This window comes from Primulina tabacum, chromosome 2 (assembly GCF_025594145.1).
Source record: "Primulina tabacum isolate GXHZ01 chromosome 2, ASM2559414v2, whole genome shotgun sequence".
In the NCBI taxonomy this organism is placed as follows: Eukaryota; Viridiplantae; Streptophyta; class Magnoliopsida; order Lamiales; family Gesneriaceae; genus Primulina; species Primulina tabacum.
The window spans coordinates 33,052,711-33,067,830 of NC_134551.1; positions in this window are offsets into that span (position 1 = coordinate 33,052,711).

The following is a 15,120-nucleotide window of genomic DNA, read 5'->3' on the forward strand; positions in this document are numbered from 1 at the left end:
CACAATGAAACTCTTTGTATAAACAACATTTATTTTAATAATATTTGAAATTATTATTTTAGCACATGTTTATCTGTATACCCATGCTAGTTGCATAGATAAAGTCCTTGAATATACACATAGTAGAGAGAATATGAGATGCTCATATGATGAGTATCATGAAAATCATATTTGGAATACTGTAAATTCTAAACAGTTCCTAGTCGATTCAGCCGCCGCTAAAAAGGATATATGCCGCTCGGGTTTGAGACTAGTATCTGTGATGTGAGTACCATGTTTCATTGGTAGGGGACATTGTGATGTCCGAACATGCAGATAGGTGCTCCTTGTAGAGTGCGCTAAACAACCCTCCATATAGGACTTTCCAAGTGGTTCTCACTTATCGAGTGGAAATGTCCTAGTTTATGGTTGTACACCATTAGTCCTTATGACCCGGGACAACATTGAGACACTATGTGCTAGCATTGCACTTTGACTTGTTTACCGACTCTCATGGGGTCATCAGGTGGCAATGTTGCGTGTTTTGTCGAAACATATAGGAGTCGATGGATTGTATTCGGAGATTCACCGCTTACCTTCGGGTATTGATATCTTATATGTATGTAGTTTTAAATCTCTGATCAGATTAGTGCAGTAATTATGAAAGGGGTTTCATATATTACACCATCGATGCAACTATGACATGACACATAGTATCGATTTTTTGACAGCTCTCGATATACCAATAGTTGTCGAATCGGTCGGGATATATGAGTTGAAGGAACCGTACTGTACGCTAACCATAATTGAATGCTTCTTGCAGGCACTATCATTTGATACCTAGGGAATCATGTAAGCGATGCTGCTAGGCATTTAACATGATTGATTGAGTACTATTAGACTTGAGTTCTGACGTTCTTATTATCAAGGAGTTGATGATTAAGAATGGAACAATTGAGGTATGCTGATATAAGTACATGTTTAGTCCCGAATCTCTTTAAGATGTGAACCCACGGCTAGTTGTATCAATGAACCATTGAGAGCCACACAAGTGCTAACTTTCTAGATCACGTTGAGAAGTAAAAATAGTTCAATGTGTTGAACAGCTTATAAAGGAGTTTATAAGCGTAAATAAAAATAGAAGTATGACTTCTATAAGGAGAATGTAACTTTTAATTTGAGTAATTGTTCCTAAATTAAAAGTTGACCAAATAAATAATGTATTTGAAAATTATGATTTTCATAAACATTATTATGGACTAAATTAAATTAATTCAAGTTTTGAATTTATTAAACACTAGTGGACCTAGTAGTGTCCAAATAATTAAATTAATTCAAGTGTTGAATTAATTAAATAACATTGGGCCTTGTAGAGCCCAATTAGAAATAATAATTCAAGTAGTGGGCTTGAGTAATATCATGTAAGTTTTAATTGGTCTCAAATTTGTTTGAGACAAATAAATTAAAGTTCATGGGGTTTGTAATTGTTACAAGCCCAAATAGAAATGCATGCTTGGGAGGTGAAAGGTTGGAGACCACTTTTTGAGTCAATCGGCATGCATGCCTTTGGGACACACTTTAACTTTTTACACAACCAAGAAAAATGTCTCCCATTCTCTCCCAAAACTACCTTGGCCGAAATTTAGAGTGATATTCACCTTCATTTTGCTTCTTCAATTGTTGAAGATTGCACTCTCTTCTCAAAGAAAAAATCCTATAATTTTTGTAGTGCAAAATTAGAGGGGATCTTCCTTGCTGGTGGTGGGCTTAATTTTTGAGCAACTTATGCTCTTGGAGGCTTGAAGATTTGTCTTGCCATTGAAGAGCTAAGTTGTTTACATATTAGTTGGAGCCAACATCAATCTTTTAAGATTGATAGGTAAAATTCTAAAACATCCTATGTATGACATTTTGTATTTTAATGTATTTGCTACATACTATAGTTTAGGGTGCTCGATTTTCTTGTATGAAAAATAATTTTGAAACTTCCGTTGTGCATTCGGGCATCTTAACCGATCCCTTTTAATATTCTGATTGCTTCAAGCCTTGCTGCTGGTGCATAGGTCTCATCATAGTTTATTCCTTCTTCTTGTCTGAAAACTTGAGCCACCAATCTTGCTTTATTTCTAACAATAGTACCTTCTTCATTCAACTTGTTTCTAAATAACCACCGAGTTCCAATAAATGCTTGATGAGATGGTCTAGGTGCAAGAAACCATACTTCATTTCTTTTAATTTGATTCAACTCTTCTTGCATAGCTTCAATCCAACTAGGATCCAGAAGAGCTTCTTCAATCTTCTTTGGTTCATCCTGAGAGATAAACGCAGCATGTATTATTTATTAATCATTTGCCTTCTGGTTCTTGATGGAGCTGCTGGATTACCAATAAAAAAATATGGTGGGTGAGTTTTTCTCCAAACAAAAGGGTTTAAAGAAATTTCTTCGTGATTTGATGAATTCTGATCATGCTCAGCTAAATCAGTAGCAGGTTCTGGAATGTCAACTTCTAGTTTTGGTATGTCCTGTGTCTGAACAACTAGTTCTACCCGAGGAATGTCTGGTTCTAGATTTTGAGCATCTTTGACACTTGGTTCTGCATCATCTTCACTATCCAGTTCCAGATGAATTCTGTCTAACCTTTTACTTAGATTTGACACGTTAGAAATTCCAGGAGCACTGCTATCTTCATCAAAAACAATATGAATAGATTCTTCAACATTGAGAGTTCTATTATTGAAAATTCTGAATGTTTTTCTTACTGCTGAATATCCAAAAAATAGTCCAGCATATGATTTTGAATCAAATGCAGATAAGTAATTTTTGTCATTATTATGTACAAAGCATCTGCAACCAAATGCATGAAAATATGATACATTAGGCTTACTTCCTTTCCATATCTCATATGGGGTCTGATTGTGTTTTTGTTGACATGGTTTTGTTTTGTGTGTAACATGCTATATTAATTGCTTCTGCCATGAAGCGCTGAGAGATGTCTGCATCTTCGAGCTTTGTTCTAGAAGCTTCTTTAAGAGTTCTGTTTCTCTTCTCAGCGACTCCATTTTGTTGAGACGTTCTGGCAGCTGAATATTCATGATGTATACCTTGTTCATCCAATTACAACTCAAGAATCTTGTTAGTAAACTTAGTTCCTCGATCACTTCTGAATTTGATGACAGAAACAGATTTTCATTTTGAATCTTTTTCAGAAGGTTAATTAGGAGGCAACTGGTTTGATCTTTTCCAGCAAGAAATATCACCCAAGTAAATCTAGAAAAGTCATCAACAACAACAAGAGTATATTTCATTCCCCCTAAGCTCATGATAGGGATTGGATCAAATAAAACCATATGCAATAATTCCAAACATCTTGATGTTGATTTACTACATTTATTCTTAAAGCTAGATCTTACTTGTTTGCCAAGTTGACATGCAGAACAAATATGATTTTTAACTAAATTAATATCAAGTAAACCATAAACTATGTTCTGCTTCTTGAGATTATTGTTTGACTTGAAGTTCTAATTATTCAATCTTTTGTGCCATAGCCAATGTTTATCACTAAAGGAGGCAACTAAACATGTAGGAACATTAAAATGATCTATGTTCCATGATACTATGTAGGTATCGCCTTCTCTTTTTCCTGTTAAGATAGTAGACTCATCAGCATCTTTAACTGTGCAGGTGTGCTTTTGAAAAGCTACTGAGTAACCATGATCGCACAGTTTACTAATACTGATTAAATTGTAACAAAGATTTTCAACTAAGAGCATGTCATTTATAGTAATATTACAATGGATAATCTTACCCTTACCACGGTTTTACCTTTTGAGTTGTCTCCAAAAGTTATCTTTGGTCCAGTACAACTCATCATTTCTTAAAGTATACTTTTTTGTCCAGTCATATGTCTGGAACATCCGCTGTCCAGATACCATGTAGAGCTGCTGATCTTGGCTTTCCTCTCTTGTTCCTGCAAGAACAAGTTTTAGTAACTGGTACCCAATCTATTTGGTTCCAAGACTTATCAGTCCTTTAGGAACCCACATTTATACAATTTTTGGTGACGTTGTACTTGGGGTATCCACAGAGGTGTGTGCAACAGAAGGTCTGTTATTTCTAATAGAATGCATTCTAGGATGTTGTTCTTCACTTATGTTTTTGTCATCTGAACTGTATCTCTTATGAACAGGTCTAGAATTATAGTACTGGTGGTTTCTAACCTTCATAGAGGGTTGTCCTACTGAGTTGAATCCTCAACTGTATTCAGCACTCTGGTGGACTCTTCCCTTAGGTTTAACATAACCCCGACCATAATGCTTCCTTCTGTTTGTCTGATCTACAAACCTTTCAACTCTAACAGTTGGTACTACTGGTTCATATACCACATTGGATTTAACAAAATGAATGTATTTTCCTTTGCTTATATCTAGTTCTGGCTTAGTACTTGTTTCAGAAGTGCTTTCATTATTACTAAGCAAGTACTAAGCCAGAACTGGAGTGATTATCTAAGTCAAAGGACTCAGAGCTAGAATCCGCCCACTTTGATATACTTTCCTCAGCAATCATTGCTTTGCGGTCTCTTCTGGACTTTTTATCCTTTCGCTTGTGCTTATTCTTCTTCTTATCATCTTTATTCGGCTTCGGACAATCAACAATAAAATATCTGATTTTTCCACAGTTAAAGCACGCCATATCACCAGATGGTGAATCCTTCTTTAAATTTCTGTTGGGATTTTGGTATGCTCGGTGATTTTTCTTCATGAATCTGGATAAATTCTTCACAAATAAGGACATTGCATCATCGTTGATCTGTTCTGTAGTCTTTTCAGATTTGCTTTCAATGGAAGTAGCAGGTGATGCACTTGAAGCAACTGCAGCAGTAGTAGTAGCAGTAAGAGCCTTGGTAGGTGGATTCGATGAGGGCTCTTTTCCACTTCTCACTTCCAGTTCAAACTCATAGGCTTTTAAGTCTGCAAACAAGTCATGTAGTTCTAATTTTTTCAAATATTTAGATACTCTCATAACCATAGTTTTTACGTCTCATTCTCTAGGTAAAGCTCTCATACTTTGAGTGCTATTTCTCAGCTTCCATATTCGTTTCCTAGGCTTCTAGCTCATTTACCAAGCTGCTCAAATGTTCATCAAACTCGCTCAGAGTTTCTCCAGCTTTCATTTCGAGATTTTCAAATTTTTGCATTGCTACAAACAACTTGTTCTCCTTCATCTGTTCATTTCCTTCACATATTTAAATGAGTTTTTCAAAAATCTCTTTTGTAGTAGAATACTTCTTGATCTTGATGAAGGTGTTCTTATCAAGTGTTTTGTATAGAATGTCCTTCGCAACATTTTCTATATTAGCTTTCATTTTGTCCTCGCCAGTCCATTCACTTCTTGGTTTTTCAACCATTTGTGGCGCACCATCAGTAACAGCAATAGCTGTATTCGGCTTTAGAATCTTCAATGGACCATCTGTGATGACAAACCACATGTCATCGTCTTGGGCTGCAAGATGGGCTTGCATCCTAATCTTCCAGTCATCGAAATCTTCTTTTGAGAACATAGGAACTTTACTGAAATGTGCCATATATGTTGTAGATTCTTTAAAACAATAATGACCCGCTCTGAAACCACTAGTTGGGGATCGATATCGAGTTTAGAGGGGGTGAATAAACTCGTTCCTTTGTTGAATGTTTTTACAAAGGGTGCTAGAATCCTGTTAGAGATTATAGCTTATCTTGTTCGAATAAATACTCAGCAGATCACAATAATAAGTGCGGAAACGATATGATGATATGAGAGTGAAAACAGTAAAACAGTAGGCAATGGAACAGTGTTTGTTTCTGGAAGTTTGAAGGTTAAATATTCTACGTCTCCCCTTCTTCTGTTTCTAGAAGGTATCACTAAAAGACTTTGGTTTTTACAGTACAACACTTGTAAACACCCACTTCAGTAGGACTTATCTGTCACCTACTGAAACTCTTAGTTTCACACAACACAATGTAATATAGCAAAGTTATGAAAAAAGACCCTTTTCAGATTATAGACTCTTCTGAATAAGATGTAGTAAAGTGTATGGCCTGTGAAGAGGTGAAGAAACAGCAGTATAAAATGATCTCAAAAGAATAGATGTTTATTATAAACCATGTGCTGATTTTCTGTATGTTGAGCTTGAAGATAAGTAGCAGTTGTTGATAGCTCAAAACTAGCGTTGGAATAATAGTTGCATTGATAAAGATAATAATCTTATTTTCTATAAAGGATTGATCCTTATATATAAAAAACTTTGAATCCAACGTCTATAATAAAAAAAGGCTTCTGAGACTCCTGAGTAGGATCAGCTTTAATACTTAAAAAGAGTCCTGCAGAAAGATTCAGAGAAATCAATATTGTTTCATGCCAAAAATAGTAAGGAGCGTTAAATATCTTTGTACAGCATTAATGGTGCAATTAATGCTAGTACTAAGTAAAGTAACGGTAACATTTAAAAGACGTTAAGTTCTGATAAGTTATGCTTATGCTTTTCTAAGTTCAAATTCTTCTTTAATAAGCCGAGTTTTGTTTCTGGTTTTTTAAGCCATTAACTACTCGAAAAGTACTGCTTTGTTAAAGCGATACGAGGGTTTCTGTTTTTATACTGTCTTCTGATTTTAGCTATCACGACCTATTGGTTTTAACTCTCATCAACACAATTAAATTAAGTCTAACATCATGGCAAACTAAATCAACTATGTCAAGGTGAAGAGCATGAATTCTAGGTGAAGTAAGAATATTTATATTTTGTATATTCTTTCTATATATTTTTTTCATTTAGCTAACTTCTTTTTATTATAAGTATAAAAATAAATTATTTGTTGGTATCAATTTACATAAAATTCTTGATACCATTGAAGTGGTTATCTTGATTTGTTGTTTAATTTTGATACAACAAATATTTTATCAATTATTATTATTTTTATTATATACATATATATATTTATATATTTATATTTATATCATATATTTCATTTACACGATAGTGTGGCTCTGCCGGTTATTCTAAATGAATTATTATGATTTAATACTAGCATCTAACAATCTAATATTTATTTTATTGCAACTAACATTTATCATATTGCTACTAAATTTTACTTTCCCGCAACTAACTTTTATTTTTCGCAACTAACTTTTAATTTACCGCAACTAACTTATTAATTCATATATTTCATTTAGGCAATAGCAAGGCTTTGATGGTTGTTCTAAATAAAATATAATGATTTAGTTTAACATTTATTTTACGCAATTTTATATTTATACAGTTATATATATAATCATAGCTACCATATATAAAATATCGGTTAATTCGGTATTTTTTATAGTGGGAACTATATTATATTATGTATGTGTTTAAATATTTAATTTTTTTTCACGAAACCATTAATTATAGTGGTTTCCTTTGTTCTAATTTTAGTTAAACAACATTACATAAACAAAGAATAAATCCTTGAGCCTTGACAAATTTATAATTTGTAAACTTCATTCTTGCATTTGGTAATTTATAAATTAATAAATTTAAAATTAAAATTACCTCTTTGTGGATCGATCTCGTACTTATAAAATATATTACTTGTAGACAAACTACACTTGAGTGAATTATAATTTAAGTAATAGCACTAGGCACATTGGATGGTTAATACTGTCACTGATGTCTGACAGCCGCCGGGTACCGCGGTTCTATGTATGATGGATCCATCGTAAATGATGATGTACGATAGTGACCTCTAATTAACTGAATTTTCACCAAAGGAAACAATAAATGATGAATGGTGATTAACGAATAGCTGTTTTGACACGTCACGATTTCATATGACACGTTTACATTACGCTTTTAAAGTTCATGAAAGATATGTTGAGTATGATATTTTTTGCTGCTGTGTGCGATGTATATGTACTTGTTATTTATGGTACAGGTGCAGGCGAGCTTGATATCGAGGGGGCTGGAGGTGTTGAACTATGAGTAGGCATACCTATTGGGCGACACGACACGAGGACCTCATGTTTTTCCGCACTCCTATGATTTTACATTTGAGAGGATATGAGCATTTTATATGCTATTTTATTTTACTGTTTGATGTTTGGATTTTTACTCGTTTTTGCTACGTTATATTTTGTTGGTAATTACTTATGGTTATTTTTAAATGATATTTTTAAGTAGGACAACATGCATGCATGCATGCAAATGATTCAAATGCTTATTTTCAAAATGAGAGCTTTTAAAATATATATATATATATATATAAGCGTCTACCGTTTTAAAGGTGCGGAAATATATATATATATTTCCGCACCTTTAAAACGGTAGACGCTACAAACATATTTTCACTGGACCAAATTGCCTCAATTGGCAAAGAAACCTGAAAATCGTCTTGAATTCAGAAAGGAGAGCATATACGCTCACTGAGTCGCCCCCTATGAGGCTCCGACTAGCAGCACTCCTGAGGAATTGCAGACTTACAAGGATTGTTGTGACAATGACTTGCAATCCAAATGGTAGATGCAGGCTTCTATGAATTATAAGCAGCAGAGGCATTTTGATGATGCAAAAAGTGCTGCTGACATTCATATGCATCTCAAAGAGCTCTTTGGTGAGCAAACACGACTTCTTAGGCATGCTACCGTCAAGGAGCTAATCACTTTATGCATGCAAGATGGGGCTTCGGTCCATGAGCATGGCCTAAAGATGATTGTGCTTGTGGACAAGCTCGTTGGCATGGATCTTACGTTGCCTTCAGAGTTGACCACTGATGTATTACTATTGTCACTGCCTTGATCATATTATCCTTTTGTGGAAAATTTCAACATGAACAAGATACAGCCTACCTTTAAGGAGTTGGTGAATATGCTTGTTACATTTGGTTCTACCATCAAGAAAGAGAAGTCGGTTCATTATATGGGTTCTTCATCTGGTACGAAGATTGGTCCACATGGGAAGGGAAAGATGCGTTCTTTCCGACGTCCCAAGAAGAATGTGTCCTTGAAGAAGCAATCTCTGAATCCCGCTATGGCAGCCATACCAGTTAAAGCTTACAAGACTGTTGATATATGTCATCACTGCAAGAAGCATAGTAATTGGAAGCGTAACTGCAGATAATATCTTGCCCAGAAAGGTTCTGGAAACGGTATGTTCTACATTGAAGTAAACATTTCAATTAACTATACTTCTTGGGTATCAGATACCGTCTGTGGCTCACATCTCCCTAATGATTTGCATGTAATGGGAAGAAGTAGAAGACTTGGGGAAGGTGAGACCTTCTTAAGGATGGGCAATGGAGCAAGACTTGGTGCTAAGGCCATAGGAGATGTTTAATTATTGTTGAACAATGATTTTAAGTTAATTTTAAGAGATGTTTTGTTTGTACTTGATTTGGTGAAAAACATTGTTTCCATTTATATACTTGATAAATATGAATATTCTTGTTTATTTAGCAAAGATGTTTGCAACATTTATAAGAATGAATGTTTGATTGGTACATGTGAACTTGGAAACGATATCTAAAACTTAAAATTAAAAGATATTCCACTAAAAAATGTCCAAGCAATAACTACAACAAACAAGCAAAAACAAGATACTCTAAATTCGGCACAATTATGTCATGCTCGATTAGGACATATTTCTCTAAGAATGATGAACAAGCTAGAGGGAGTAAGCATGTTTGATATGTCTGATATTAATTCTCTCACAACTTGTGAATCCTGTCTAAAAGGAAATATGACCAAAATTCCCTTTAAGGGCCACGTGGAGCGAGCCATAGATTATTGGATTTGATCCATACCGATATGTGCGGTCCACTTAGCATCACCACTAAGCATGGACATGCCTACTTCATCACCATTACCGATGATTTTTTGAGGTATGGGTATGTTTATTTGATGAAATACAAATATGAAGCCTTTGAATTGTTTATGGAATTCAAAAATATAGTAGAGAAACTATTGGGACAAAGCATCAAATCACTTTGAACGGATCGAGGTGGTGAATAATTGAGCGTCTAGTTCCAAGAGTACCTTAAGGAGAATGGGATTCTCTCACAGTTGAATCCGCCTGCTACACCGCTGTTGAAGGGTGTCTCACACCGTCTTATCCTCATTTTGATGGACAGTGTTTGGTCTATGATGGGGTTCACGGAGTTGCCGCCATCCTTTTGGGGATATGCGCTTGAGACAGCGGCACTGTTGTTGAACAATGTTCATTCAAAAACAGTTGATAAGACACCAGATGAGATATGGATGGGTAAGCCTCCCAAATATTTTTATTTTAGAATATGGGGATGCCCTGCTTATGTTAAGCAGGTAGTGGGAGATTAATTGGATAGTCGATCCATTTTATGTTATTTTGTAAAATATCCAAGGAATTCAATTGGATATTATTTCTATCATCCACAAGAAAAAAAGGTGTTTGTTTCTAGAATGCAATCTTTTTGGAAAAGAAATTTCTATTAGATATAAAAATGGAGATGATAGAACTCGAACAGGTTCGAGAGACACCCACGATTATAGAACCCACACCAAAAGAGCCAATAAAAGAGATACAATCTCCTAGAAGATTCGACAGAGTTTCGAGACCACCTATGAGGTATGGTCTACTTCTTGAAGATGGCCATTATGAGCCTAACCATGGATGTAATCCAATGACCTTCAATGAAGCGTTATCTGATTCCGATTCATCCAAGTGGCTTGAAGCTATGGAATCTGAGATGAATTCCATGCGTTCGAACCAAGTGTGAAATCTTGTGGATCAACCTAATGGAATTGTTCCCATAGGGTGTAAATGGATTTACAATAGGAAACTTGGGGCGGATGAGAAGTTATTGACCTTCAAGGCGCGATTGGTAGCAAAAGAATATACTCAGAGACAAGGAGTTGGCTATGAGGAAACCTTTTCTCTAGTTGAAATATTCAAGTCCATAAGGATATTCCTCGCCATAGCTGCATGGTTTGACTACGAGATATGGCTAATGGATGTAAAGACAGAATTTCTTAATGGGGATATTAAGGAAGAGATTTACATGTCTCAATCTGAATGGTTTACATATATCAGAAGTGAGCATATGGTATGCAAACTTCTGAGATCTAGTTATGGTCTAAAGCAGGCACCTAGGATTTGGAACCTCAAATTCGATAGTATAATCAAAGAGTTTGGTTTTACTAAGAATCCTGAGGAACCCTGTGCATATATGAAGGTCAGTAGGAGTCCTGTGACATTCCTGGTACTTTATGTTGATGACATGATACTCATTGGGAATGATGTAGGGATGTTGTAACGTCCACTCATTTAAAATGACCGAGGGTGATGGGTTTTGTGACACAAAAATTTCAAAGCTTGCGCGGCTTTAAAGTAAAAATCATATCTCCCTTGTTTCTTATAAGAAAATTACGAATTTGCTACCGAATCGAAGATAACACAGAGTGATACAAACATAAGTTGAACACATTTTTAGAAAACCCACCTATAACTTGCAGAATTTAAAATAACTGAGGGTGACGGGTTCATGACACAGAAATTTCACAGCTTGCGCGGCTTTACGGTAAAATAATATTTCCATCGTTTCTTATCAGAAAATTACAAAATTGCTATCGAATTGAAGATAACACAATGTGCTACAAATCATATGTTGAACACATTTCCAGAAAACCAACTTTAAGTAACAAAATTCGAAATAACAGAGGGTGATGGGTTTTGTGACACAGAAATTTCACCCGAAGACTCAAGATATCGATCGGCCCTCTCCTAAAACCCACAAACTTTGACTCCTGCCTTATGTCCCCCTCTTACTTGACGTATACAGCCCTTAACATAAAATTGGTAGCCATTTGAAAAATTTCGTAAAAACACGATTTAATTAAAAGAGGATGCAAGTTTCATGTCAAACTAACACAAAAACGCCACAACAATCGAAGGACGCACATACATGTATATATATTTCAGCGTAATAGGGCTTAAATGATGAGAAAAACAAAAGTAAAAGCGTGGGTTGATGTGTTTTACGCAAGAACGTCGAAGAAACGAGCGTCGGGGAAGCAATAGGGTAATTTTTCTTGCAACAAATGCTTGGCCGATGGGTTGCTTGGGGTTTGGATGTTGAAATCAAAGGGAGAATTGTGAATGGAGGAGGGTGTCGGCTGGTTTAGGTGTAATTAGGTTTAGGAATAGGTTAATGATAATTAAATAGAACTTTACATGCTAATGGGCCTTAAATATTATTTAAAAATTTTAAAAAACATGTTTTGAGTCCACTAAGCTCAAAAATAGGCCCACTCTCGAACATTCAAAAATTCCTATGTTTCGATAAAATTTGCGTTCTGATTAAAAATACGCTCAGGCGGGTAAAAATATCCAACAAAGCTCATTTCTTGAAAAATACACTTAAAACACCCTATATTAATTAATTAAAATTAATCATTCAATAAAAATTATTTTCTTGAATATCCCCAGTTTTCGTTCCTCGTTCGAGCGTGAAATGCAACTTCAATTCCTAATGCATGAAACTTTAAAAAAACAATGAAATAAAACACATATTAATGAAATAAACATGCATTTAATGCTTTAAAGTAATTTAATAAAAAACCAAAGAAATTTAATAATTGCATGCATGTGGTTCACGTGGACCTTCAGATTTTCGGGACATTAAAATCTACTCCCCTTAAAATGAATTTCGTCCCCGAAATTCGCTCATCCTTATTAATCAAAAAGTTTATACTCTTACTTCTAGTTTTTCAATAATCCACACTTCCGCTGCGCCACTCTGATAAAACAAGTTTTAGGTTGTCTTTATGTCTCCTCAATCCTAATTAAATATGCCTTCAAAATCCTTATTTGCGAATCGCAACTTAGAACGACTTATGGCGACTTATTTCTATTCTACTATGACCTTGAATTTGACCTTTCTTGCAATTCCTCATTCTAACTTATCGCGCTTTACTTTTCTTATACAATACCCATAATGTCATCAACCTATTACATTATCATTAATGCAGTTCACTTAAGAAACCTTAGCACCAAAATTTACTGATCGACTTCTATCCCCGATAATAATAATATTATTTAGTCCTTATCTCAACCCCATAATAATATTAGCCTAGGATCCGTAAATCGAATATTTATCTTACGGCACTAAACTTACGCAACTTAAATATTTACAAGTACGTTTCAAACATAAATTATTGCAAATCTTAAATTCGAGTAGTGATAATCCATAAAACCCAAAATATACAATATTGATCTTCTACCGAATTAGTAAAACCATTCTAGCACCAATTACATGCTCAAACTATTTTATCTCAATTACAATATAGTTGAGGCCTAAGACCCTTGGATTTTCCTCATTTCAACGATCATCACATTCTTATGTATCCTTATAGCTTAAATAAGTCTAGCGTATAAAAATAATAAGTTACCACATGGTAGCATTAAACTAACTCTAATAAATCAACTTCTCTTATAACTCATAGAGTTCTAGAATCCCCAAATCAAGATTTTAGGTTTCTTACTCGATAGATTTCTTAACATTCGTTCATTGGTAACCTACGTTGAACACTACTAATTCTCTTTTGTATTTATTTCACCCAAAATTTTCCGTATGAACACCTATTTCATAAACTCGAAATTCAAGCTTACGCAACCCAAATCGTCCTAGATAACCTAATTCCAACACCCATATCCACTCATTCTCAAGTTTATTAATGACTATCAAAAATTCCTCAAAACAAGGTGTCTACCTCACTTCTTACATGCGTCTATCAAAGAACCTAACCATCAGTTATACACAACTTTCCAGAAAAATTTAACACTAACAACGGTACAATCTTAACTGTTAAGATCATGACTAAAACTTTTGACACATCAAACTTAAATTCCCAAAAATTTGCTAACTCAATGTCTATTCTTATAACTTAACTTACCGATCAACTTTACCTTAAATTGTCATCACATTAAATTCTTAATTTGCCACAACTTATTTTAGTAATGCTTAAATCTTCAAGCCCAGGATGATTCATCCTACATTGTCATTGATTACCATTCCTTATAACATTATAACCTAGATATCTAAAGGTTCTAAATATCCTTCAAGCCTAAATCACCGAAAATTCATATCATTTAAACCATTCAATTCTCACTTACTGCTAAACTAGTCCTCCAAATTTCTTAAAATTGCAGCATTAATTCTTAATTTCCTCAAAAACTATCCAATTTTTCCTTAATTTCGAAAATTCAACAATTTCCCATAAGTTCTTGGCGTTCTCAATTCCACTCTATAGGTTCCCCTTAACATCGTACAACAATTTTAAGCTTATTAATCCATAACTGAATTCTCGTAACCAAATATTAAATTTTCATCAATACTTAATATCCCAAGTTACACATTTTTATACTTCTAAAGATTTTCGTTGTATTCGAATCATTATTGCTTATATGTAATCCTCAAAACTAACCCAACTTATAATCACGAACCATCGATATTTTCTTAGAAAACCTAAATGCCCAAAATACATTCACAATTTTCAAGATTAACTTATGACCCATAAGTAGAACATTAGTACTACTGACCCAAATATTAATATAGTCAAATCATTTTCAACTTCTCTTAAATCCCAATATTCGAGTTCTTAGACATGTCCAATTCCAAACGTAACCAACATGCAATCCAATCTATTTTTTCAAAACATTTAGCCCTTAAATCGTCTAAACAGCTTAACATGTACTGTAAAACATGTATAGTTTAAACATGCAGGTGTTATCATTAAAAATTTCAAAACATTTGAAACATGTTAACTTACAAACTTGAGAATTGAAGACTGAGCTGCAGAAGCTGGCGGTGGCACAACCCTATACAGGACCCTTGCTCTGATACCAACTGCAACGTCCACTCATTTAAAAGTGTGCACATTTTTTTAATTTAAAGCTCAGATTTTCGAAATAACATTTAAAATAATCCTAATCATTTGACAGTAAAAATAGTGCGGTTTAAATCAACAAACTCATCCAAAATCACGTAACGAATAAAAATCATAAATTCATCAACTTAGAAAAATGTTCATCTCCTCTCAAATCCCACAAATAAAAATGCGGAAAACATGCGGTCCTTGGGTCGTGTCACCGCACCAGGTCT